The 25373-nt window shown below is 43.3% G+C and overlaps 1 protein-coding gene across 2 annotated transcripts in view; it reads right to left on the bottom strand.

Annotated features, from left to right (window-relative positions):
* The window catches only part of LOC115084727, a 793897-nt gene that overhangs the window by 451821 nt on the left and 316703 nt on the right, over positions 1–25373 (bottom strand). The window lies entirely within an intron of this gene.

The raw sequence follows: 25373 nt of genomic DNA, 5'->3' as shown, positions 1-25373 counted from the left end.
CCACTGTTTACAGTGGCATGGTATAGTAATGAATAATCTAATAAATGAGTCCTCAGGGAGTGTTTACATACAAGTTGTCAAAATAATTCCCACAACACATTAAAAATTTATCATTAGCATTAGTTATTTAGTCCAAATTATAGTTTACTGCATCAGTTATTCAAAACAGATTATATATTCAAAACAGAGGACAGCAGACTATTACTCCTCACACATGGGTGACATCAGATAGAGCTCTGACATGGAAAACTTATGCCAACGTTTCTAGAACTTTGACCTGGCACTCTGAGAATGCCCAGCAGGGTCCCTCTACAGACTATGTTTTTCCACAGAGTATAAATTAAATAAGTTTAAGATCTCCAGCATTAATTTACTACATACATGGGATACCCTGCCAGAATGAAAAGCAATACTTGCAAAAAGGAAGATGTATTCTTGCATCAAATTTTTATTCAAAAATCTGATCATTTCCTCTTAAATCCTCATACTGAGCTCCACTTTTCTTGCAGTAACATGTTTTGCATTTATGACACAAGGAGCTTTTTTCATCTTTTGTCCACAAGCTCATTTCTCTTTTTTGAGTCTTTCTTGCAGTATTCAATTTTCCTTCTTCCAGAACACACTAAGTCAGAGGTGAACTAAGTGTGAAAAAAGCATTGGATGATTATTTCTCCTCTCAACTTTTTGACTTCCAAAAAGTTGGAGTCTGCTTCTGTCAAGAATTTTGCCTCTGTTTCTACTTCTATGTTTGCTTCAGCAATAAATTGCTCCAATTTGTTTGAAAGGTTGAATGTGTTCTTCTAAAGATAATCAACAAACTTTCTGTGCTTCTCTATCACATGCTTGCAAATTTCTCTTTAGCTTGTTACAATCCTTTTGAAAATCTTCAAGCTTCATTTGTGAAGCCTGGAAGAGTTCCTGGGGCTCTGGTAGAGGAAGGACATTGCTTTTCTCCAAAATCCTCATCAAAATCATGCAAATACTGGGAGATAATATATAAAATTAGACTTCTGCTATCACCACTTTTGAAATCTTTCAGCTTTGGAAGGATGTCTAATTCAAAGCCATCAGCCTGCTCCCATGTCTGGTTTCCAGGAAAGAATCAAACTTATAATTTTCAAACACCAGGTCTATTTAAGATCTCACATACTTCCTGCAACAATTCCAGTTTCTGATGGATAGAGTTAATACACTCTGTAAATGGTAACTGAAAGAGGATGCAGAAGACATGTTCAGGTTTATCCAAAGGCTTGCCTTTTTTGTTGTTTTTTTAAACATCTTGGAAGTCCTCACAAGCTTTTCAATCTTGTTTAAGTTTTCTGGCTGTGCTCTATTTTCATAGCGGCTTCAATAGTTTCCAAGTTTACTACTGTATTTTTAAAATTCAGAATAGCATGCTCTATGTCTTTCATGTCTAAGTGGAGACTGGATATTAATATGCCAACAGCTTATGATCCTCTGTTGCTCAGCAATTTGACAACTTAGACTTGGCTAAGGCAGTTCTCTTGCTGGATTTTCCACTCATTTCTTTGTCCATTTCCTGAATCCCCCTGAGACTTTCTGCACTTTTTTGTTTTGACCAGGATCACACACAGCTCCAATATTTTAGCAAACAGTGCCCAACATATCAGCTGCTAGTGACTGGGAGTGTCTGATGGCGCTAGATGTGATGCGGAAAACTTCATGACATCTTTATATATGAATGTCACTTTGTAAATGTTGTGATCTATACATGGAATGACAGTACACGAAATGTCTAAATAAATAAATGAGCATCTGAACTTCACTTCCTCTCATGTGCTCTTCCTTCTCTTTGTCCAGAGCCACAAAGCCTTCATCTTAGCTCGTTTCTCTACAGTATTGTTGATATGTTCAATTAAAACAACTTAGACATCTCAGACCTTTAATACAAAAGTCTGATTTTCGTACAATAGCCCAAGCTTTTGCTCTCACCATATTGGACTATGGCAATTCCATGTACTTTGGGATCCCAAAAACAAGGATACGAGCATTACAGCAACTATGCTGGTACTAATGACCTGTTGGGAGCATGTACCTGCTCCATTGGCTGCCTGTAGAGCTGAAGATTAGAGATTTTAACCTTAGATGGTAACTTTAAAATACACACGCAGGCGCACATGCATGCATTCGGCCTATATCCAGGGACACGGACATCTTATAAGATGTGCATGTTATAAAACAGACTGACCACATGCACATATGTGCCGCTTTAAGTGCACCTATGCGCACAAATTCCGCGTAAGTGTGGGAATTTTAGAAGAGACACAGTTTTACCAGTTCGTTCTCAGTTCGTCCAGGACAGGAATAGGACTTCCAAAACCTACCAACTATTGTATGGATGTGCAAATTTAAAGTTGATATCGGGGACATCCATGCCCCAACCCTTTATCAAAACTTTTCAAGTGTGTGCGGTCAGAGATACACGTGTACACGGGTGACTTTTAAAAACTGCTCTGAAAGTGCCAGCCAGACTTGTGCGCTCATCTCCTGGTTTTGGCGCATGCTGGGCTTTTAAAATTCACCTTTTACTGTTTAAAAAAATTCAAGGAAATGCACCTTCATTTTTAACCAATCTTTTTAAGGTTTATGTTCCTAAAATATCATTACGTTCACATGACAAATTTGAGATCCTCCTGCAAAAGCCATACATTTTCAAGAAACTAGGCAATGAACACTGTCATTGGAGGTACACTCCTCTGCAACAACTTAGATTATGTTTGAGCTGTTTCGGAAGGCAGTAAAAACTGCACTATTTTGTAGAAGCATTCTAGCAAGTGTAATTTTTTTTTATCTTCTTTGACTATGATTTGTTTTATATTGTTTATAGTTTTATGTTTACTTGGTAATCCATCTAGCATATTTATATTCTGCCTATATTGAATATTTTTAAAATAAGTTGCTTCAAGGGAGGACTTATTTCTCACTCCTCGTTGTCCTTCAAAGTGTAGTTCAGCACCTTATAAATGATGATCCCCAGGGATTCAATAACTGTTCTGGTGCACTGTGAAGATCCAAATTTACCTACAGCAGGGGCTCCAGTACAAACACTGCCATCCCGCTGGATACGGATGATGGCTGCTCCTGCAAGATACCCCTCTCCCAGGTGCTATCTGCAGGCAGTCCAGGCCTTGAAGAATTGGTAGCACACAGCCCACACCCCACACCATTTTCTTGTCAATATGCTTTTTGTAGAGCCTCAGAATGTCTTCCAGGGACCCTTCCCCTTGGCCCCTACTTCTCTCGGCCTGCCTGCAGCGTCCAGTACTGATCCATCAGCCAGAGTCACTGCTTCAATATCCAGAGGTGCATAGGCAGTGTGCACCATGGCAGGAGTCTTTCCTCGGCACTACCACTCCATGTGGGCTCTGGTTGCAGCTGGGCGGCAGAATATCCTCCAGGCATAACATAAGATATGCCATACTGGGTCAGACCAAGGGTCCATCAAGCCCAGCATCCTGTTTCCAGCAGTGGTGAAACTAAGTCAAATATCTGGCACATACCAAAACATTAAAAATGATCTCAAACTACTATTCCTTATTGTCCAATTGCAGTTTATGGATTTTTCCTCTAGGAACTTATCCAAACTATTTTGAAACCCAATTACACTAACTGCCATAACCACATCCTCTGGCAATGAATTCTAGAGCTTAACCATGCACTGAGTGAAAGTTGCTTACCTGTAACAGGTGTTCTACTAGGAGAGCAGGATGTTTGTCCTCACATGTGGGTGACATCAGATGGAGCCTGGCACGGAAAACTTTGACTGACATACTGAGCTTGCCCAGCCACGCAGGATCCTTGTTCAGACTTATAACAGAGAAGTAAGAAAACATAAAATAAACATAGAAGAAACCCTACTCCTTGGGATGGCGGGCGGGTTTCCTGAGGATTAACATCCTGCTGTCCTAGGAGAACACCTGTTACAGGTAAGCAAATTTGCTTTCTCCTAGGACAAGCAGGATGGTAGTCCTCACATGTAGGTGAATACCAAGCTACAGGCTGCTCCCAGAAACAATGATCACACACCTAACTGGGTGCCAACAGGCACAATATACCACGGTGCTGTTGGCAACAGAGGGAGACAGCCTGAACCCGAAAAAAGGGCCCTAAGCAAGGAGATTTGGGTTTACAGCTTAAAGAGATTTCGAAGGACTGACTGGCCGAAGCTACTGTCATGTCGACCAGATGGGCGGATGAACTCCAAAATGGACCCGAGAGGTCTCCACAGTCCGATGTGATCTCTTCCCAGCACTGGGCAAAGCTGAGGAGCCTGCCGCTGATTAGGGGATCGGGCGCAAGGGGAACTGCCAGCTGACTCATGCTACCTTGCTGCCAGTCAAAACTCGTGGCCGAGGTTTACGGAGCGCCGATTGGGGTCTGGGAAGTCAACTGCTGGTGGGGGCGACCCCTGGAACCAGTACGGGGTGTGCAAGTTCCAATGTCCGGAGCATAATACTTCCTCTGCCGGTAGAAGAGTTTACGAGAACCTTGCCTGAAAGCTTTCCTGGCTGAGGATGGCCCTTCTGAGGCACTAGCAGATAGCAGCTGGAGGGTATCATGATGGTCCTTCAGCTGCACCATCACACCTTGGACCTTATCTCCGAACAGATTCTCGCCTGTACAGGTGAGGTTGGTGAGCCTATCCTGGACCTCCAGCCGGAGGTCTGAGGCCCAGAGCCAAGCCACCCTTCTGGCACCAATGCTCATGGTGGCTAAGCGGGCTGCAGTTTCAAAAACATCGTAGGTGGAATGTACCTCGTGTTTTCCTGCATCCAGACCCAGTGAGGCAATGGAAGAGAGTTTCCTGCTGTTGCTGGGAATGACCCTCCACAAAATCCTGGGCTCGCTTCCAGAGATTGCAGTTGTACTGAGTCATGTAAATTGGTAGGCGGCAATGCAAGCAACCAGCATGGTGTCTTGAAAATGGTTTTCAGGTTTCAATATGGTTTCAGGAAATCTTTAAGTACAGAATCACTACTAATCTCCCTGACTGACTACCTTATCATGGGCCTGGACAAAGGTCAAGCTTACTTGCTAATCCTCCTGGACCTCTCAGCTGCCTTTGATACGGTTAACCACTCCATCTTACTAATTCAATTAGCAAATATTGGAATAACAGGAACAGCTCTATCGTGGTTCAAATCGTACTTAGGGAACAGAAAATACAAAGTTAAACTACACAACAAAGAATCTCAGCACTACGCTTCCTCTTCAGGAGTTCCACAGGGCTCCTCCCTCTCACCAACGCTCTTTAATATCTACCTGCTCCCTCTTTGCCAACTTCTAAACAAGTTAAACCTTAAACACTATCTATATGCAGATGACGTCCAGATAGTCATCCCCATCAAAGAATCCTATACTAAAACTCTTGAATTCTGGGAATCTTGTCTTCAAAAAATTGACGGACTCCTCTCCAACCTAAATCTAATACTAAACTCTTCAAAAAGCGAACTCCTCCTAATTTCCACCGAAAACAGTAATACAGACACAAATCCACCACCGAATTTACAAACCCCACAAGTAAGAAACCTAGGAGCTATCTTTGATAATAAGCTAAACCTTAAATCATTCATAAATCAAACTACTAAGGACTGTTTCTATAAACTCCAAGTCTTAAAAAGAATAAGACCACTGTTTCACTTTCAAGACTACAGATCAATTCTTCAATCAATAATATTCGCTAAACTAGATTACTGCAACTCTTTACTATTAGGTCTTCCCTCTTCTCACACTAAACCCCTTCAGATGGCTCAAAATACGGCTGCAAGAATATTAACAAACACCCGGAGAAGAGATCACATATCACCAATTCTCAAAGACTTACATTGGCTGCCAATTCACTACAGAATTATTTATAAGTCCATAACCATTATTTACAAAACCATACATCAACACTCTCAGCTCAACCTTCAAATTCCTCTCAAAAAATTAACTTCCAATAAACCAATCAGAGAGTCCTACAAAGAATCCTTACAAATTCCACATTCCAAAACCATGCGACACATAACAGCCAGAGACAGGGCTTTCTCCACCGCAGGACCATCACTGTGGAACTCCATCCCACCAGATTTGCGACAGGAACCCTGCCTCCCCACTTTCAGGAAAAGACTCAAAACATGGCTTTTTATGAAAGCATTTCCTGACGTAAACTGAACCTTAATCAGTCTTTGACTAATCACTAACTCCACAGCATTAGGGCAATTCGTTATTACCTCAAATGCATTGATAGGCATATATGTATCATATGTATCTAGTTAAAAACCCCTGCTTCTTTTCTCTGTTCCAAGTTATATTACTACCTTGTTTTATTGTAACTGCAACCCTTAACTTTCACTTGTATATTGTTACTATTACTACTACCTTTTTAATTTATGTTATTTATTGTTATTTATGACCTCTGGTTACCTTTTCACTTGTTAATTGTAAACCGACATGATGCGATACCCATCGCGAATGCCGGTATAGAAAAACTTAAAATAAATAAATAAATAAATAAAAATGTTTCTCCCTATGGCATAGAGTTCACCATGCTCATGTCCTGGAGGGACAGAGGCATGAAAATTTCCAGAAAGTGTCTTGCTGGAATTAGCTTTGGGGGGGGGGGGGGGGGAGAGACTGAGCCTAGCAGGGGACTATCAGGCGCTTAATATTCCAGTCTGCGGTGAGGAGCCAAGAGACAGGAAGTGCTGAAGTTTGTGTCCAGTTAAGAAAAAATTGTATTAATTTGTACTAATTCTAGAGGGCTTCTGTGTTATATTATATTGTTCTCTGGGAAGTGCTATTATAATTTATCTTTATCTAGATATTAACATTGCTGTATTAATTTGTTGGGGTTTATGTAAGTCTAAAAAAAAAAAAAAAAAAAAAAAAAACAACCTCTAGATTTAATTAGATATTGCTGTCACTAAAATCTCTCTTTATTTGGAAGTAGCTGCCTCTAAACTCTCTCTTTGTCTAGATATTGATATTGGTGCATAAATTTGCTCTGGGCTTCATTTAAGGCAAAAGCAAAGTTTCCAGAAAGTGTCTTTCTGGAATTAGCTTGGGGGGGGCGGGAGACTCTGAGCCTAGCAGGGGTCTATCAGGTCCTTAGTCTGCTGTCATAAGCCAGGAAGAACTAAAGCTTCTAGTGACCAGCTAAGTAAAAAAGTTTAACTTAGCAAGCCAATCTGAGGGAGGGTCTTTTGAAACTCAATTGCAGATACAGGGTCCTGAGAACAACCTTCAAGTATTAACTTTAACTCCCACCCCCCCACCCCTGGGGTTGGTTCCCTGATATACTCTATCTTAAAACATAATTGGCAACAATAACAGGTTGGAAATTTGGTAATTCCTCAGGTGTTATCCATCAAATTTACCAAAATGAGGACTATCCAATGCAACCATTGTGGAGCCTTTATTTTGAGGGAAATCATCTGGAAACTTAGAGCTTGCCCCATTTGTTCAGAACTCTCTTCCCTGAAAAAGGAGCTGGCTGAAGCTACAGCTGAATTGGCGACCATAAAGAAAGTTTCACCCACTTCAAAGTATTCAGTAATTAATAGCCCCAACTGTTCAATGCTATCCAATGTTTAATGCTATATTATGTTTAATTTAATTTAATGTAATGCTACCTAATGTTCTATTTTCCTAATGTTTTATTCAAAGTTTATTCGATGAAGTTAGCAAGTAGCACATTTAAGACTAATCGGAGAAAATTCTTTTTCACTCAACGCACAATAAAGCTCTGGAATTTGTTGCCAGAGGATGTGGTTAGTGCAGTTAGTGTAGCTGGGTTCAAAAAAGGTTTGGATAAGTTCTTGGAAGAGAAGTCCATTAATGGCTATTAATCAACTTTACTTAGGGAATAGCCACTGCTATTAATTGCATCAGTAGCATGGGATCTTTAGTGTTTGGGTAATTGCCAGGTTCTTGTGGCCTGGTTTTGGCCTCTGTTGGAAACAGGATGCTGGGCTTGATGGACCCTTGGTCTGACCCAGCATGGCAATTTCTTATGTTCTTATGATGTTTCATGTTCTATGTAACACTCTCATGTGAGGTTATTGTTTCACTGTAAACCAGTTTGATTTGTATCCCATGCAAGAAGATCGGTATATAAAAGTTAAAAATAAATAAATGACCACAGAAAAAAACAAAAAACTCAAGGAAAAAGAAGTTTACAGTGGGCTCAGGTAGGATAAGTCCTGTGACCCAGACACCCATTCTACACATGCAGCCCACATGTCTTCCCCACCTCTTACACAGAGCATTAAGGAACCCAAAAATCTTTGGGATTACTGTGAGCTCTGGTAGACTAAGACCGGTGATGCAGAAACACATGCTCTCTCAAGTGAAAACTTCAAAACACCTTCTCTCTACTACATAATGATGAAACTCTTGTGGAAGAGATTGAAATGGTATCTGAAAAGAAAGAAGAAACCCAATGCCTACAGAAATTCCAAAATACAATCAATAACCAAAGGAAAAAGCTCATTGTGCTGGGTGAATGTCAGAGGCACTAATTTGGGAATTATTTTAGAGGGAAACAGTACAGTTATAAGCCTCCCAGGATCATCAGCCAGCAGAAATGCTATTCAAATAGTCAAAGTGATCAAAGAAGAAAGCAAAGACTCTAATGTTGATATTATCATCCATCTGGGAACCAATGACCTTGCTAGAAACAGCATCCAAAAGGTAAAGAGAGATTTCCAGTTTCTAGCGAAGCACATTAGCCACATGGCGACAACCATTGCCTTTTCAGAAGTGTTGCCTGTTCGTGGAAAGGGGAAGGAGAGGCTATGCCATATTAATAACTTCAATGCAAAATGCTCAAATTCTGGTGTAAGGAACAAAGTTTTGGATTTATTGGGGGCTGGGGCCATGTATAGAACAGTAAAAACTCTTTGTCAAACATAGAAACACAGAAATGATGGCAGAAGACCAAATGGCCCATCCAGTCTGCCCAGCAAGCTTTCATACTTTTTTTTCCCATACCTATCTGTTACTCTGACCGCTGAGGTCAGGGCCCTTTTTGGTAACTTTTTGGTTCTAATTTCCTTCCACCCCCACCAATTGATGTAGAGAGCAGTGCTGGAGCTGCATCTATGTGAAGTATCAAGCCTAAATGGTTAGGGATAGTAACCGCCGCAATAAGCAAGCTACTCCCACGCTTGTTTGCCCAGCCTTTGCAATTTAGTCCTTGCTGGTTTTTGTCTGAATATAAATCCTCTTTTCTTCATTACCCCTGCCGCTGAAGCAGTGAGCTGCACTGTATATGTATTCAAAGTGAAGTATCAGGCTAATCTGGTTTAGGGTAGTAACCGCCGTACCAGGCAATCTACTCCCACGCTTATTTGTGAATGCAGATCCTTTTTCCCCACACTTCCTCTTGCCGTTGAAGCACAGAGCAAAGTTGGAGTCGCATTAACCGTGTGTATGTTTACTGAATAAGGGTATTAGCTGTCATTCCCGTAAGCCACCCCCATGCCTCTTCTCTTCATTTCATTCACATCCTCAAGACTTTATGGATCCACAGTGTTTATCCCATGCACTTTTGAAATCCTTCACAGTTTTGGCCCTCACCACTTCTTCCGGAAGGGGGTTCCAGGCATCCACAACCCTCTCCATGAAGAAATATTTCATGACATTGGTTCTAAGTCTTCCCCCCTGGAGTTTTAATTCATGACCCCTGGTTCTGATGATTTTTTCCCCAATGGAAAATGTTTGTCGTTGACTTTAGATCATTAAAATTTTTCAAGTATCTGAAAGACTATATCACCCCGGTTCCTCCTTTCCCCCAGGGTATACATATTTAGATTCTTCAATCTCTCCTCATAAGTCATTTGATGAAGACCCTCCACTTTTTTGGTCACCCTTCTCTGGACCACCTCCATCCTGTCTCTGTCCCTTCTGAGATAGAGTCTCCAGACCTGAACACAGTACTCCAGGTGAGGCCTCAACGAGGATCTGTACAAGGGGATAATCACTTCCCTTTTCTTACTCGTTATTCCTCTCTCTATGCAGCCTAGCATACTTTCGCCGACTTCAGATCATTAGACACTATAACCCCAAGGTCTCTCTCCTGCTCTGTACACATCAGCCCTTCACCCCCCATTGAATACATTTCTTTCGGATTTCCACACCCCATATGCATGACTCTGCACTTCTTGGCACTGAATCTCAGTTGCTATATCTTTGACCAGTCTTCTAGCTTCCTTAAATCCCATCTCATTCTCTCCATTCCTTCCAGCGTGTCCACTCTGTTGCAGATCTTAGTATCATCCGCAAATAGACTAACTTTACCTTCTATCCCGTCTGCGATGTCGCTCATAAAGATATTGAACAGGACCAGCCCCAACAGCGATCCTTGCGGCACTCCGCTCATCACTGCTCTCTCTTCCGAGTAAGTTCCATTAACCATCACACATTGTCTTCTGTCCTTCAACCAGTTTGCTATCCATGCCACTACCTTGGCACTCACTCCCAAGCTTTCGTTTTATTCACAAGCCTCCTGTGCGGGACCGTATCAAAAGCTTTGCTAAAATCCAAGTAGATGATATCAAGTGCTCCTTCCTTGATCCAATTCCTTAGTCGCCCAATCAAAAAAGTCTATTAGATTAGTCTGACAGGACCTTCCCTTGGTGAAACCATGCTGCCTCTGGTCCAGCAATTCTGCTGCTTGTAGATAGTTCACTATTCTTTCTTTCAGCAGCGACTCTAATACAGACTCTAATACAGAATTCAGTTTAAAACTCTCACCCTTATACATAAAGCCATCCACAATCCTGACATGCTCTGGTTCTCAGCTTGCACATACGTCTCTCTTCCAGACCTACCAGAACTCCCTACACAGCAAACATCCACACTCCATCGCCCAAACTTTTTCACCTCACCACCAAACAACGTGCATTATCCCTAGCTGGACCTTCCCACCTACCTATGCCTTAAGACCTGCTCCAAAAAATTCAGTCAAGATCTCAAGACCTTGCTCTTTACCCAAGCATACACATGAACCCCCTAACCTCCCACCCATCTCCCCCTGCCCCTCAAGCACTCCACCAATCCCCCCTCCCCTCGCCCCCCAAACATTCTACCTCTCTCCCCACTTCCTAACTCCCTTCCCCAATTTTTTTGTAAATAATTCACATGTATAATATGTTTTCACTGCATGTACCAAACCATTTTTTTGTTTTTCAATTTGTACAGTATTACCCTTGTTTGCCCCCCTCTTCCCCTCTACCCAGTTCGCCCATCAGTTTCATTGTAAAGCCCAGTTGGCCATTTTATGTTACATGGAAACCGATGTGATGTTTACCTAACAAATGTCGGCACACAAAAATTGCAAATAAATAAATAAATAATACTTTTCCCACCACCGAGGTGAGGCTAACCAGCCTGTAGTTACCAGCCTCCTCTCTGCTCCCATTCTTGTGAAGAGGGACCACTGTCATTCTTCTCCAATCACTCGGCACCACTCCCGTTTCCAGGGATCTATTGAACAGGTCACGCAGTGGACCCGCCAGCACATCTCTGAGCTCCCTCAGTATCCTGGGATGAACCTCATCAGACCCATTGCTTTGTCCACTTTCCATTTTCCTAGCTCTTCCCATACATTCTCTTCTGTAAACAGTTTCATCTATTCCACTCCCCTCCTGTTTCTTGTTAACTAGTGACGGTCCTTCTCCGGGGTCTTCTTTAGTGAACACCGAACTGAACTATTCATTTAATATTTCTGCCATTTCTTTATCTACCTCCACCCATTGATCCTTTTCACCTTTCAATTTCACTATACCACTTTGGACTTTTCTACTTTCACTGATGTATCTGAAAAAAGTTTTGTCACCTCGCTTTACCTCTTTGCCAATCCTTTCTTCCGCTTGACTTTTCACATTCTTGATTACTTTCTTAGTCTCCCTCAGTTTTATTAGATATTCTTTCTTGTGATCCTCCCTTTGGGATCCTTTATATTTTCTTAAATGCTGTTCTTTTATCAGCCACCTCCTTTGTGAACCAGATTGGTTTCATTCTTTTCTTGCTTTTCTTTACTTTTCTTACATGTATATTAGTCGCTTCAGTTAGGCCCACTGTTCCACATTTCTCGTATTCTCCCATTCTTCTAGTTCTTCCTCCAGGTACTTCCCCATTTCAACAAAGTCTGTGTTTTTGAAACACGAAACCCTGGTCTTTGTGAGACTTCTGCATATCATATTAGTGATATGAAACCATTCCGTTTGATGATTACTGGTGCTGAGGTGGGCACCCACCCGGACATTAGAGACATTATCTCCATTAGTGAGCACTAAATTGAGTGTAGCTTCCTCCCTCGTAGGCTCCATTACCATTTGTTTGAACAGAGCCACTTGCAGAGCCATCCACTATCTCTCTACTACTGTTAGATTCCACAGAAGGGATTCTCCAGTTTACATCCGGTAGATTAAAATCTCCAACAGTCACCACTTCGCCCTTACTCATCTTTTGGATATCTTCAATCAGAACTCTGTCTAGTTAGTACTTCTATTTGATTTGGAGGCCTGTAAACCACGCCAATAAAAACAGATGCCCCATCATCTTTTTTAAGACGGTCCATAAAGCTTCTTCTTTGCCCCATTTTCCCTGCAGCTTGGATATTGTTTTTGACATAAAGAGCCACTCCTCTCCCTTTTCTGTCATCTCTGTCCTTCCTTAATAAGTTATATCCTGGTATGGTAGTATCCCAATCATGTGAATCGGTGAACCACGTCTCCGTGACAGCAACAATGTCCAAGTCCTTCTCTATCATTAGGGCTTGCAGGTCTGGGATTTTATTGCCCGAACTACGAGCATTTGTGAACATAGCTTTCCAGCTATTCTGGTACAGGTTAATGATTTCTTGGACTCTTTATGTGACTTATTTAGCTGACTTTTATCCACTCTGCCCTTTCTTATTGCATTTGTATTTGGGGAGTGTAATTTTAATGTCCTACTGTCACTGTTTGAACAACATTTCTACTGGCCGTTGATTCTGGGAGGTTTTAAACTGTAGTGTTTCCCTCACTGAGAGTTTCTAGACTAGTGCCTCTGATGACAGTCACCCAGCATAGTGAGCTTTTTCTTTGGTTACTGGTTGTATTATGGAGTTTCTGAATGAATTGGGTTTCTTCTTCCTTTTCAGATAACACTTCAATCTCTTTGGTATATAATATAGAAGGCATTTTGTGCTTGTGTCACTTGATACAGCATGTGTTTATGCACCACAGATCTAATTCTACCAGAGCCCACTGTAATCTTGTTTTTTTAGTTTCTTAATGCCTTGTGTGAGTGGGGGGGTACACTTGTGAGCTGTACACAGCTGTAAATAACAGGTATCTGTAGGTTACAGGTCTTATCCTACCTGAGCCCACTGAAAATCCATTTTTCCTTGACTTTTGGGTTTTTTTTGTGGCAATGGGGAATTAATTCCTGAATAATGTAAAGTGGGTGAAGCTTTCTTTATTGCAGCTAATTCCAGCTTTAACTTCAGCCAGCTCCTTTTTCAAGGAAGAGAGTTCTGAACAAATGGGGCAAGCCCTAACTTTCCAGATGATTTCTCTCAGAATAAAGGCTCCACAATAGTTACATTGGATAGTCCTCATTTTGGTAAATTTCTTTGATGGATAACACCTAAGGAAATACCAATTTACTAATTTATCTTGTTGCTAATTATGTATTTAGGCAGACTATATCAGAAAAACAAACCTAGGGGTGGGAGGGAGTTAAACAGTTAACCCTTGGTCAAAACCCCTGCTGGCACTGAAAGATAGCAACCCCCACTCTAGTTAGGGCAGGGCTGTTTCTGGAATTCTCTGTCCTTGCTTAAAGGAACCCGGAACAAATTTATGCCCAATATTAATATCTAAACAGAGATAAAGGAACCCTGAACAAATTTAGGCCCAATATTAATATCTAAACAGAGATTATTAGTGACAGCTAATTCCAAAAAGATTTTACCTAATTTAAATCTAGATGGTTGTCTAAGATTCAAGAAAAAAAAAAAAACAAACAGCAATTTTAACAACAGTTTCAATATCGAGAAAGATTCTATAAAAGCACAGGCAGTAATATATTATTCAGAGAAGCCTTCTAAAATAATTATAACTTAATAAAAACAGTTTATCCTTAGCTGAACAATGGAAGCAGTCTGCCTCTTGGCAAGCACAGGCCACAAAGGAGCTTACATCTTTCTGTGGCAGGAAAAAGGATCCTAAAAGACAGCAAAATTGTGTACCTTGTAATAGGTATTATCCGAGGACAGCAGGATGTAGTCTTCACATATGGGTTACGTCACTGGACGGAGCCCTATCACGGAAAACTTTGTCAAAGTTCCTAGAAACTTTTGACTGGCACACTGTTGGTGTTTTGGGATTGTTTTGGGATAGTTTTGGGTGGATCCTTGGGTCGGTGGCAGATTACCACGCCCCCGGGGGAAGATCCCGAGAGAGACCACCGGTTAAACTCAGAATTTGGAGACAGGCACACACTAGTTCTTTTATTAAACAATATATGGAACCACCAGGGGTGGAAGTAGTGAGCTGGAAGCGCACGGCTAGGCTGTAGTCCCTCAGATACTGGAACAGCGATCCCAGGATGGCTGAGCTGTAGAGAAACTAGATATAGTGAGTAGGCAGGGTATGCAGAGTTCATGTACTGATCCTTAATGGTAACACTCACACAGTAGTCTCATAGAAGCAGCCCAGGAGCTGGAATGAATAGGCTTTCGAGGAGCAAGTACCTGGTTCCAGGGAAAGCTCTGAGAGAGAGAGATGGTAACTCACTGATGTTGTAGGCAGCGACTTCCTGGCAGAAGGTTGTCCAGAGACAAGTCCGGGAACAAGAGCCCTCGAAGAGCGAGTGCCGGTTCCTAACTGCAATCTGAAAAAGTAAAGAGAAAGCGAGGCCCCCGAGGAGCGGGTAACCCTGGTAAGTCCGAGGTGGCAGAGTAGCTTGGTAGTGAACCGTAGTCAACTCCTTGCTAACTCGATCAGTTAGCAAATTCAAAGACCTTATATATCATCTGGTGCGGATGACGTCACCTCAGGGGGACGCCCTCGGGGTTCGCGCCACTGCTGGTACTTCAGTCGGGGCCGCGCCACGCAAGCGCCCCTAGGCTTCCTGGGAACATGGTGGAGTGCAGCGTCGAGCCGGTCCGGGGATGCCGGAGAGGGTCAGCCGAATGATGCCACGGCAGACAAAGCTTCCAATGAGCGGAAAGGGAGTCGCCAAGGAGGTAGGAGGGCGAGTGGAGATGTCGGGCAGCGAGGGTCGCAACACACACTGAGCCTACTGAGCATGCCTAGCATGCCATGATCCCTCGAGCCACAGGGGTCTCCCTTCGGTCTCGTGTGTAGCAATAAGCGTTAGCAAAAATAAAATAATAAAACATATCGGACCCAACTCAGTGGGGTGGCGGGTGGGTTTCATGAGGACTACATCCTGCTGTCCTGGGATAACACCTATTAAAAGGTAAGCAATTTTGCTTTATCCCAGGACACATATGGGTGATTAGCAAGCTACAGGCTTAGTCATTCTTCTATTGGACCAAACAGCAAACAACTTGTGCAACGGGCACAACAACTGGAAAACATGAGGCAGCCTGAAATCACAGCAGGTTGGCTGCGGAAGGAGTTCTGATTATGCTGGACAAGTTCTTTAAGACAGATTGTCCATAGGCTGAATCTTGTCTTCCTTCTTTGTCCAAGTAATGAGCTGCAAAGATGTGAAGAGAACTCCATGTTGCAGCTTTGCATATAGGTAGGCAATCTAAAAAAGTCGTGAGGTAACACAAGAGGTAGATGCCAGAAAAGTCCTTTTCAAATTTTTTATTGGATAAAATCAACAAGGAACACCTGACTCAGGCCGATTTTCGCCACTTCCCAGTGGCTGCCTCAGGGGCTCAAAGTGACTTTCTCAAATTTGAAACAAATTTGAAAATATTCACTTATGACTTATGATGTAACAGTACGAGTGGAGACGACACACGCCAACCAGCAGTCTACAAGTATGCGGCGCCATTAAGTATATGGAGCCATCAAGTGCATACGTTTTATCTGTTTCACATTAAGATATGTGTACTGCAGATGGCTTTTGATTACTAAGGTCATAAGTGAATATTTTCAAATTTGTTTCAAATTTGAGAAGTCACTTTGAGCCCCTGAGACAGCCACTGGGAAGTGGCGAAACATGTTGATTTTATACGTCTCCATCCAATAAAAAATTTGAAAAGGACTTTTCTGGCATCGCTCTCTTTTGTTGTGTTTCCTCGCAGCTTTACATATGTCAGGTATTGGCACTGAACGATAGTGTGCTACTGAGGATGACATTGCTCTTACTGAGTGTGCCTTTACTCACCCTTGGAGAGGAAGGCCTGCTTTTTCATAGCAGAACTCTATACAATCTGTCAGCCAGTTAGAGAGAGTTTGTTAGCCCACTGCTTTACCCGGGTTGTTTTTATCAAAAGAAACAAAGAGTTGAGTGGATTTCCTATGGACTGCAGTGCGATCTAGGTAATATGCAAGGGCACGTTTACAGCCCAAGGTGTGCAAAACCTTCTCATCTTGGTGAGAGTGAGGTCTTGGGAAGAATGGGGGCAAGACTATGGACTGATTCAAATGGAATTCCGTAACTATCTTGGGAAGAAATTTCGGGTGTGTACGGAGTACCACTCGGTCATGTAGGAATCTTGTATAGGGTGAGTATGTGACAAGTGCCTGTAACTCACTAACCCTCTTAGCAGATGTAATAGCTACTAAGAAGAAAGATTTCCATGCAAGAAATTTAATATCGCATGAATCCATGGGTTCAAAAGGAGAACGCATGAGTCTCGTTAGTACTACATTAAGGATCTATTCTGTGACGGGTGGCCATAATGGGGGTTTAAGGTGAATTAAACCTCTCATAAATCTACTGACAAGGGGGGTTGCACTGATATTGGTGCAACCCTATTGTATGATGGTAAGCTGAGATAGCACTTAGATGTACCCTGACTAGGTCTGGAGACCAGAGTCTGAAAGGTGCCAGAGATAGTCTAATAAAGATGCTATGGGGCAGGAAAAAGGGTCAATACTTTTCCGTGCACACCACGTGGTGAATCTTTTCCACTTAGAACGATAGTTTTTTTCGTGTGGAAGGTTTACGTGAGGCTACAAACACTTGAGAGACATTAGTTGAAAGATTGAGTGGTTGCAAGATCAAGCTTTCAACATCCAGGCTGTTAGAGATAGGGAATGAAGATTGGGATGGCGCAACCTGCCCTGATCCTGAATTATGAGAGTGGGAACTGTACCCAGGCGAATCGGTTCTCTGATCAAGAGGTCGAGAAGTATGGGGGGGAACCACATTTGTCGAGGCCAATAAGGGGCTATGAGTATCATCGACCCTTTGTCCTTTTGTAGCTTCACTAGCATTTTGCTTATTAGCGGTATCGGGGGGATAAGCGTATAGAAGACCTGAATTCCAGGGGCGAGCAAAGGTGTCCCTGGCTAAGTGGTTTCTCTGTTTGTATAGGGAACAGAATCTGTCCACTTTGTGATTCAGCTCTGATGCAAAGAGGTCCATTGTTGGTTTACCCCAACATTGAAATATCCTGGTTGCTACTAAAGGATCCAGGGACCACTCGTGAGGTTGGAACTGACGACTGAGGCAGACTGCAACTAGTTGTGAATGCCTGCCAGACAAGTGGCCCAGAGAAACATGGAATGTGTCAGCTGTTGCTGTAGTTACACGATGTTAGGTTCCATATTAGGAGCTACCACCCAGGAAAAAGATCCAGGCATCATAGTGGATAATACTTTAAAATCGTCAGCTCAGTGTGCTGCAGCAGTCAAAAAAGCAAATAGAATGTTAGGAATTATTAGGAAGGGAATGGTTAATAGAACGGAAAATGTCATAATGCCTCTATAATCGCTCCATGGTGAGACCACACCTGAATACTGTGTACAATTCTGGTCGCCACATCTCAAAAAAGATATAGTTGCGATGGAGAAGGTACAGAGAAGGGCAACCAAAATGATAAAGGGGATGGAACAGCTTCCCTATGAGGAAAGGCTGAAGAGGTTAGGGCTGTTCAGCTTGGAGAAGAGACGGCTGAGGGGGGATATGATAGAGATCTTTAAGATCATGAGAGGTCTTGAACGAGTAGATGTGACTCGGTTATTTTCACTTTCGAATAATAGAAGGACTAGGGGGCATTCCATGAAGTTAGCAAGTAGCACATTTAAGACTAATCGGAGAAAATTGTTTTTCACTCAACGCACAATAAAGCTCTGGAATTTGTTGCCAGAATATGTGGTTAGTGCAGTTAGTGTAGCTGGGTTCAAAATAGGTTTGGATAAGTTCTTGGAGGAGAAGTCCATTAATGGCTATTAATCAATTTTAGTTAGGGAATAGCCACTGCTATTAATTGCATCAGTAGCATGGGATCTTCTTTAGTGTTTGGGTAATTGCAAGTTCTTGTGGCCTGGTTTTGGCCTCTGTTGGAAACAGGATGCTGGGCTTGATGGACCCTTGGTCTGACCCAGCATGGCAATTTCTTATGTTATGTTCTTAGGGCCCAGTCCCAAATCTGTGCGGCTTCTTGACATAGGAGATACGAGCCCATACCCCCCCCCCCCCCCCCCCCCGTTTGTTGATGTACCACATGGCTACTGTGTTTTCTGTCTGTATAAGAACAGTCTTGTGTGAAAGGCAGTCCTTGAATGCATAGAGAGCATAACGTATAGCTCAAAGCTCTAGGAAATTTATTTGAAATGTTGCTTCGCGTTTTGTCCAAATACCTTGGGTTTGGAGATTGCCTATGTGTGCTCCCCAACCTAAAGTGATGCATCTGCAGTTAAGGTAACTTGCAGAACTGGTTGTTGTTGTTGTTGGATGGGTAGACCTTTGCGCAAGTTGCTGGCCCTATAGAATGGAACTCCTTACCATCTCATCTAAGCTCAATAACGGATACCAAATCCTTCAAAAAAGAACTTAAAACCTGGCTATTTAAGCAAGCTTTCACAACCTAAATTAATGTCCACCCTCAGTCTTTGATTTCTCCACTTGTAAGAACCCCCCCCCCCCTTACCCTCTCATACTATCTCGACTTCCTTCTACTTAACCCTTCCCATTCTGTCCACTCTCTCTTTTCTCCCATTTTTCACCTTGAACCACCTTACCACTATAATTTCCACAACCCCTTCACTTTTATTTCTCTTTTTTTTCATCACTCTTCCTCTCCTTTCTGACTTCTCCATATTCTTAACTAATATTCACCTTTTCTTAAGATAACCCAAATTTGATACTTACTATAGTTACGTTTTCTAATTATGTTTCTTATCACTCTGCTTTGCTGAGATGTTATTGTTAACACTGATGTTTAAGTTTATATCCACTGTTAAAAAATGTTTAATGTATGAAGTTGTTCATTGTACACCGGAGTGAAGGCTCCTCGCTATACTTCGGTATAAAAAAGAATCTAAATAAATCTTAATGTTCATTGTGTTACTCTCATGGCTAATATGGCCACGGGAGTGACATGAACTGTTGAAGCCATGTGGCCCAGCAGACTTAGAAACTGATGGGCTGTTGCAATGTCTTTTGTGTGCAGAGATTGCCCAATGTAGAGAGTGTCTCCTGTGCGGTCCTTTGGGAGGAAGGCTGTTGATATTGCTCCTATAAACTGCAGTAGGCAAGATGGTGTGAGGTGGGATTTTTGGTAATTGATTAGAAATCCTAACGAGTGGAGTAGGTTGATTGTGAGCTTGAGAGAGTTGAGAGCTCCTTGTTCTGACTGGTCTTTGATGAGCCAGTCGTCTAGTTAAGGGAAGAAATGTATCCTTTCCTTGTGTAAGTGGGCTGCCGCTACTGCTAGGCACTTTGTGAATATTCGAGGTCCTGAGGCAAGTCCAAATGGCAGAACTCGGCATTGGAAATGTTGATGACCCACCAGGAAACGCAGAAACTTGCAATGAGGAGGGAATATTGGAATGTGAGCGTAAGCATCTTGTAGATCCAGAAAACAGAGCCAATCTCCTGCTTGCAGAAGGAGGAGCATGGTGCCTAAGGAGACCATTCTGAACTTCTCTTTCCGTAGAAATTTGTTGAGATTTCGGAGGTTTAGGATGGGTCATAGGCCTCCTGTTTTCTTTGGAATGAGGAAATAGCAGGAATAGAATCCTCTGCCCTGCTGAGGTCGGGGAACTGGTTCCAAGAAGGTTGGATAATTCTGATTGTAGAAGAGTGATATGATCTTTGTGTATCCAAAGAGACTTTGGTGGAGAGTCTTTTGGTACTGTGAGAAAATCCAGATGGTAACCTTGTGTTATAATTGATAGTACCCATTGTTCTGTTGTGATGTTTGACCAATGGGGCTGAAAGAGAGAGACCCGTCCTCCCACTAGTAACTCTGGGATTGGGTTTGTGGAGTGGCTGCCAGCAACCACTCCACAAACCCGATCCCAGCCACAGACTGATGTGGGAGTTGGGCCTTCTAATAACCAGGGATGTGTTGCACCAGATAGGTGGTATCCATTCTTTTGTTGACTGGAGGCACTGAACATGGGTGTTCCCACAATCTGTGTTGCAGGTTGACCAGGACTTCAGGCAGGTTCTGCAGTTTGTGGACCTCCTTAGGAAGTTCCGGCATCGGAGAAGGTATTGGGATCGGAGTAGGCATCGGAACAGGCATCGGCCTCGGGGATGGCACCGGCACAGGCATCGGCACCAGCGGTGTTGATGGCCAAAAATCCCGGAGAGCTTCTTTCACTGCCTGGCAGATAAAATCATCCAGTTCCTCCCTTATAGCTGGTGAGGTCAGAGCAGCTATAGGTGGTGGCAAAGAAGGGGTAAATCGGCACTTCCACAGGTCCCTGTGGTAGCTTGATACCCAGCACCTTTGCAGGTGGGGATAGTTTTGGAGTGGTCGGCCTCGATGGCTCTTGCAGATGAGACCTCTTCGGTGATGACTCTCTCGGCAACGGTAAAGGCATCTGTTGATGCCGATGACAATGTTTTTCTGTGGGTTCGGTGCTTTTCTTTTCAAGCATGGATGTCGATTTTACCGATGCCCCAGACAGAGTCGGTGATAGTCTGTCTCCAGAGACATCAGTGCGACCTTTTTGAACAACCAACCTTTTAGACGCTCCAGCCGGAGACGATTGGGTCGACGTCGATGGAATAAGTTGGATATGGAAGAGATGTTACATCTTCTCGACGGGCTCTCCTGTCCTTGGCGGTCATCTCCGCACATTGAGATCAGGAAGAAACATCGTGAGACTCACCCAAGCACAGAACACACTAGACATGCAGGTCGGTGATAGACGGTGTGCGAGGGCACTTCGGGCATTTTTTGAAGCCCGTTATCATAAGAACTTATGAGTAACCTACAAAAGCATATTAAAGTTAAACTCAAACCGCCTAATTTGTTCCTAACAATCAGGATTAACTTACACACTTAGTTTATTATTTTAAATTGTTACCGTACTATGATGGCACATAGTACGGTAACTATGTTAGAAGGCCGTCGACGGCCTAACAGAAAATTTCTTTTAAACCCAAAGTGGGAAAAACTCTGTACTCACCGGCCGGTGGAGACAGGGAGACCCCTATATAGGGGATGAAAAGAGATTTTTAAACTTTTTCTCTCAACTTTGTATGTGAGGAAATCACATAGGGCTCCTTCACCGCGATGCTAACTGCAGCGAGGAAAAAAGAAAAATGAAGGAAGACCCCTGTGGCTCGAGGGATCATGGCATGCTGGGCATGCTCAGTGGGCTCAGTGTGCCAGACAAAAGTTTCTAGAATCTTTGACAAAGTTTTCCGTAATAGGGCTCCGTCCACTGACGTCACCCATATGTGAGAACTATCATCCTGCTTGTCCTGGGACAAAAATACAAATCCTATGTCATAAGGCATTTAAACTAGATGCCGGGGGTGGCAGAAAGAAATTAGAATGTCACCCCCCAAATACTATTGCAATGGAAAAGGGTGAAGTGGATAACAAAACTCAACTAAATCAGTCACAAAAGGAGTCCAAGAAAAGCAGTAACCTGATTGAGAAAAGCTGGAAAGCTATGAGCACAAATGCTCGTAGTTTGGGCAATAAAATCCCAGATCTGCAAGCCCTAATGGTGGAGGCAGACTTGAACGCTGTTGCTGTCACAGAACCGTGGTTTACAGAATCTAATGATTGGGATACGGCAATACCGGGCTATAACTTGTTAAGGAAGGACAGAGAGAACAGGAAAGGAGGAGGAGTGGCTCTTTATGTCAGAAACAATATCCAAGCATCTGTGATGCAAGGAAGATGGGGCAAAGAAGAAGCACTATGTGCCGACCTAAAAAAAAGATGGGGCATCCATTTTTATTGGATTGGTTTACAGGCCTCCAAATCAAATAGAAGAGCTTGACAGAGATCTGGTTGAAGACATCCAAAAGATGGGAAAGAAGGGAGAAGTGGTGATTTTGGAGATTTTAATCTGTCTGATGTAGACTGGAGAATCCCTTCTGCAGAATATAACAGTAGTAGAGAGATAGTGGATGCCCTGCAAGGGGCTCTGTTCAAACAATTGGTAATGGAACTCACAAGGGAGGGAGCTAAACTAGATTTAGTGCTCACTAATGGAGATAATGTCTCTAATGTCCAGGTGGGTGTCCACCTCAGCACCAGTGATCAAACAGTATGGTTTAATATCACAAACAGGATACAGAGAAGAAGCACGAAGACCCGAGTTTTGGAGTTCAAAAACACGGATTTGATGAAATGGGGATGTACCTGGAGGAAGAACTAGAAGGCTGGGAGAACATGAGAGATGTGAAACAACAGTGGGCCAATCTAAAAGGTGAAATAACCAAGGAAACTATATGTTAGAAAAATAAAGAAAAGCAAGAGAAAAATGAAACCTATCTGGTACTCAAAGGAGGTGGCTGACAAAATAAAAGCTAAAAGAACAGCGCTCAAGAAATATAAAGGATCCCAAAGGGAGGAGCACAAGGAAGAATATCTGGTGGAACTGAGGGAAACAAAGAAAGTAATCAAGACCGCAAAACATCAAGCGGAAGAAAGGATTGCCAAAGAGGTAAAGCGAAGTGACAAAACATTTTTCAGATACATCAGAGAAAAGAGAAAAGTTCAAAGTGGCATAGTGAAACTGAAAGGATCAATATGTGGGGAGAGACGAAGAAATGGCAGAAATATTAAACGAATACTTCAGTTCGGTGTTCACTAAAGAGGACCCTGGAGAAGGACCGTCGCTAATTAACAAGAAACTGGAGGGAAGTGGAGTAGATGAAACTCCGTTTATAGAAGAGAATGAATGGGAAAAGCTAGGAAAACTGACAGTGGACAAAGCCATGGGGCCTGATGAGGTTCATCCCGGGATACTGAGGGAGCTCAGAGATGTGCTGGCGGGTCCACCGAGTGACCTGTTCAATAGATCCCTAGAAACGGGAGTGGTGCCAAGTGATTGGAGAAGAGCGGTGGTGGTCCCACTTCACAAGAGTGGGAGCAAAGAGGAGGCTGGAAACTACAGGCCGGTTAGCCTCACCTCGGTGGTGGGAAAAGTAATGGAGTCGCTGCTGAAAGAAAGAATAGTGAACTATCTACAGTCAGAAGAATTGCCGGACCAGAGGCAGCATGGATTCACCAGGGGAAGGTCCTGTCAGACAAATCTGATGGACTTTTTTGATTGGGTGACTAAGGAATTAGATCGAGGAAGAGCGCTCGATGTCATCTATTCTGATTTCAGCAAAGCTTCTGCTACGGTCCCGCACAGGAGGCTTGTGAATAAAATGAGAAGCTTAGGGGTGAGTGCCGAGGTGGTGGCCTGGATTGCAAACTGGTTGACGGACAGAAGACAACGTGTGACGGTAAATGTTGAGATTACTTACCTGATAATCTCCTTTTCCTTAGTGTATGCAGATGGACTCAAAACAAGTGGGTATAGTGTGCTCGTGCTAGCAGTTGGAGACGGATCTGACGTCAGCACGGGTACATATACCCCCACAGGAAGTGAAGCAATTCAGTAATCTTCCTTGCAAAGCTTTATGGATATATGTGTACTGACCGATCGATTAAATGAACAGGATTACCCTGACCAATTGATGGTAGCTGGAGACTGCCAGTGTACTCAGCCGGAAGGCGTCGACACCCGGCAGGGTGGATGCCCTATATAAGAAAACATGTCTTACCGTGAGTCGGCGAATCCCCATGTATACCGGCAGCCGGGCGGGATGCTGAGTCCATCTGCATACACTAAGGAAAAGGAGATTATCAGGTAAGTAATCTCAACATTTCCTAGCGTGTAGCAGATGGACTCAAAACAAATGGGATGTACAAAAGCTACTCCCGGACTGGGCGGGAGGCTGCCCGAGGACCGTGTAGGATCGCCCTCGCAAATGCTGAGTCCTCCCTGGCCTGGATGTCCAGACGGTAGAATCTGGATAAGGTATGGAGGGAGGACCACGTCGCCGCTTTACATATCTCTGCAGGCGACAGCATCTTAGTTTCTGCCCAAGAGGCTGATTGCGCTCTGGTAGAATGAGCCTTAACCTGTAGAGGTGGTGGTTTTCCTGCCTCTACGTAGGCTGCCTTGATAACTTCTTTAATCCAGCGGGCGATGGTTGGCCGTGAGGCCGGTTCCCCTTGCTTCTGCCCGCTGTGAAGGACGAACAGGTGGTCCGTCTTTCGTACTGCTTCAGACATTTCCAGGTATCTGGAAAGCAGTCTGCCGATGTCGAAGCATTCGACCTTCATCTGACTTCTTCAAACCGTCCGTGGTAGGCAAGGATATGGTTTGGTTGAGGTGAAAGTGGGAGACCACTTTGGGTAAAAAGGATGGAACTATGCGAAGATGGATAGCTTCTGGAGTGATTCTGAGAAATGGATCACGGCAGGACAGTGCTTGTAGCTCTGAGATGCGGCGTGCTGAACATACCGCCAGCAAGAACACCATCTTCAAGGTTAACGAATGGAGAGACAGGCCTCGAAGGGGCCTGAAGGCGGATCCCGCTAGAAATTCCAACACTAGTTTGAGGTTCCACAAGGGTACTGGCCACCTCAGTGGCGGTCGAATGTGTTTGACTCCTTTCAGGAAACGTGAAACGTCTGGGTGTTTTGCAATGGTATTGCCGTCACTCCTGGGACCGTAGCAAGACAGCACTGCTACCTGAACCTTGATGGAGCTGAGGGACAGACCCATCTGAAGTCCATCTTGTAGGAAGTCCAAAATGGTAGGAATCTTCGCGGCATGCGAATTGGTGCTGTGAGAGTCGCACCAGGCTTCAAAAACTCTCCAGATCCTGATATATGTTAGTGATGTGGAGAACTTGCGTGCTCGGAGGAGTGTATCTATTACTGGCTCAGAGTATCCGCTTTTCTTCAGTCT

This window comes from Rhinatrema bivittatum, chromosome 2, assembly GCF_901001135.1.
Source record: "Rhinatrema bivittatum chromosome 2, aRhiBiv1.1, whole genome shotgun sequence".
Lineage (NCBI taxonomy): Eukaryota > Metazoa > Chordata > Amphibia > Gymnophiona > Rhinatrematidae > Rhinatrema > Rhinatrema bivittatum.
This window is presented reverse-complemented; position numbering and strand designations above follow the sequence as displayed.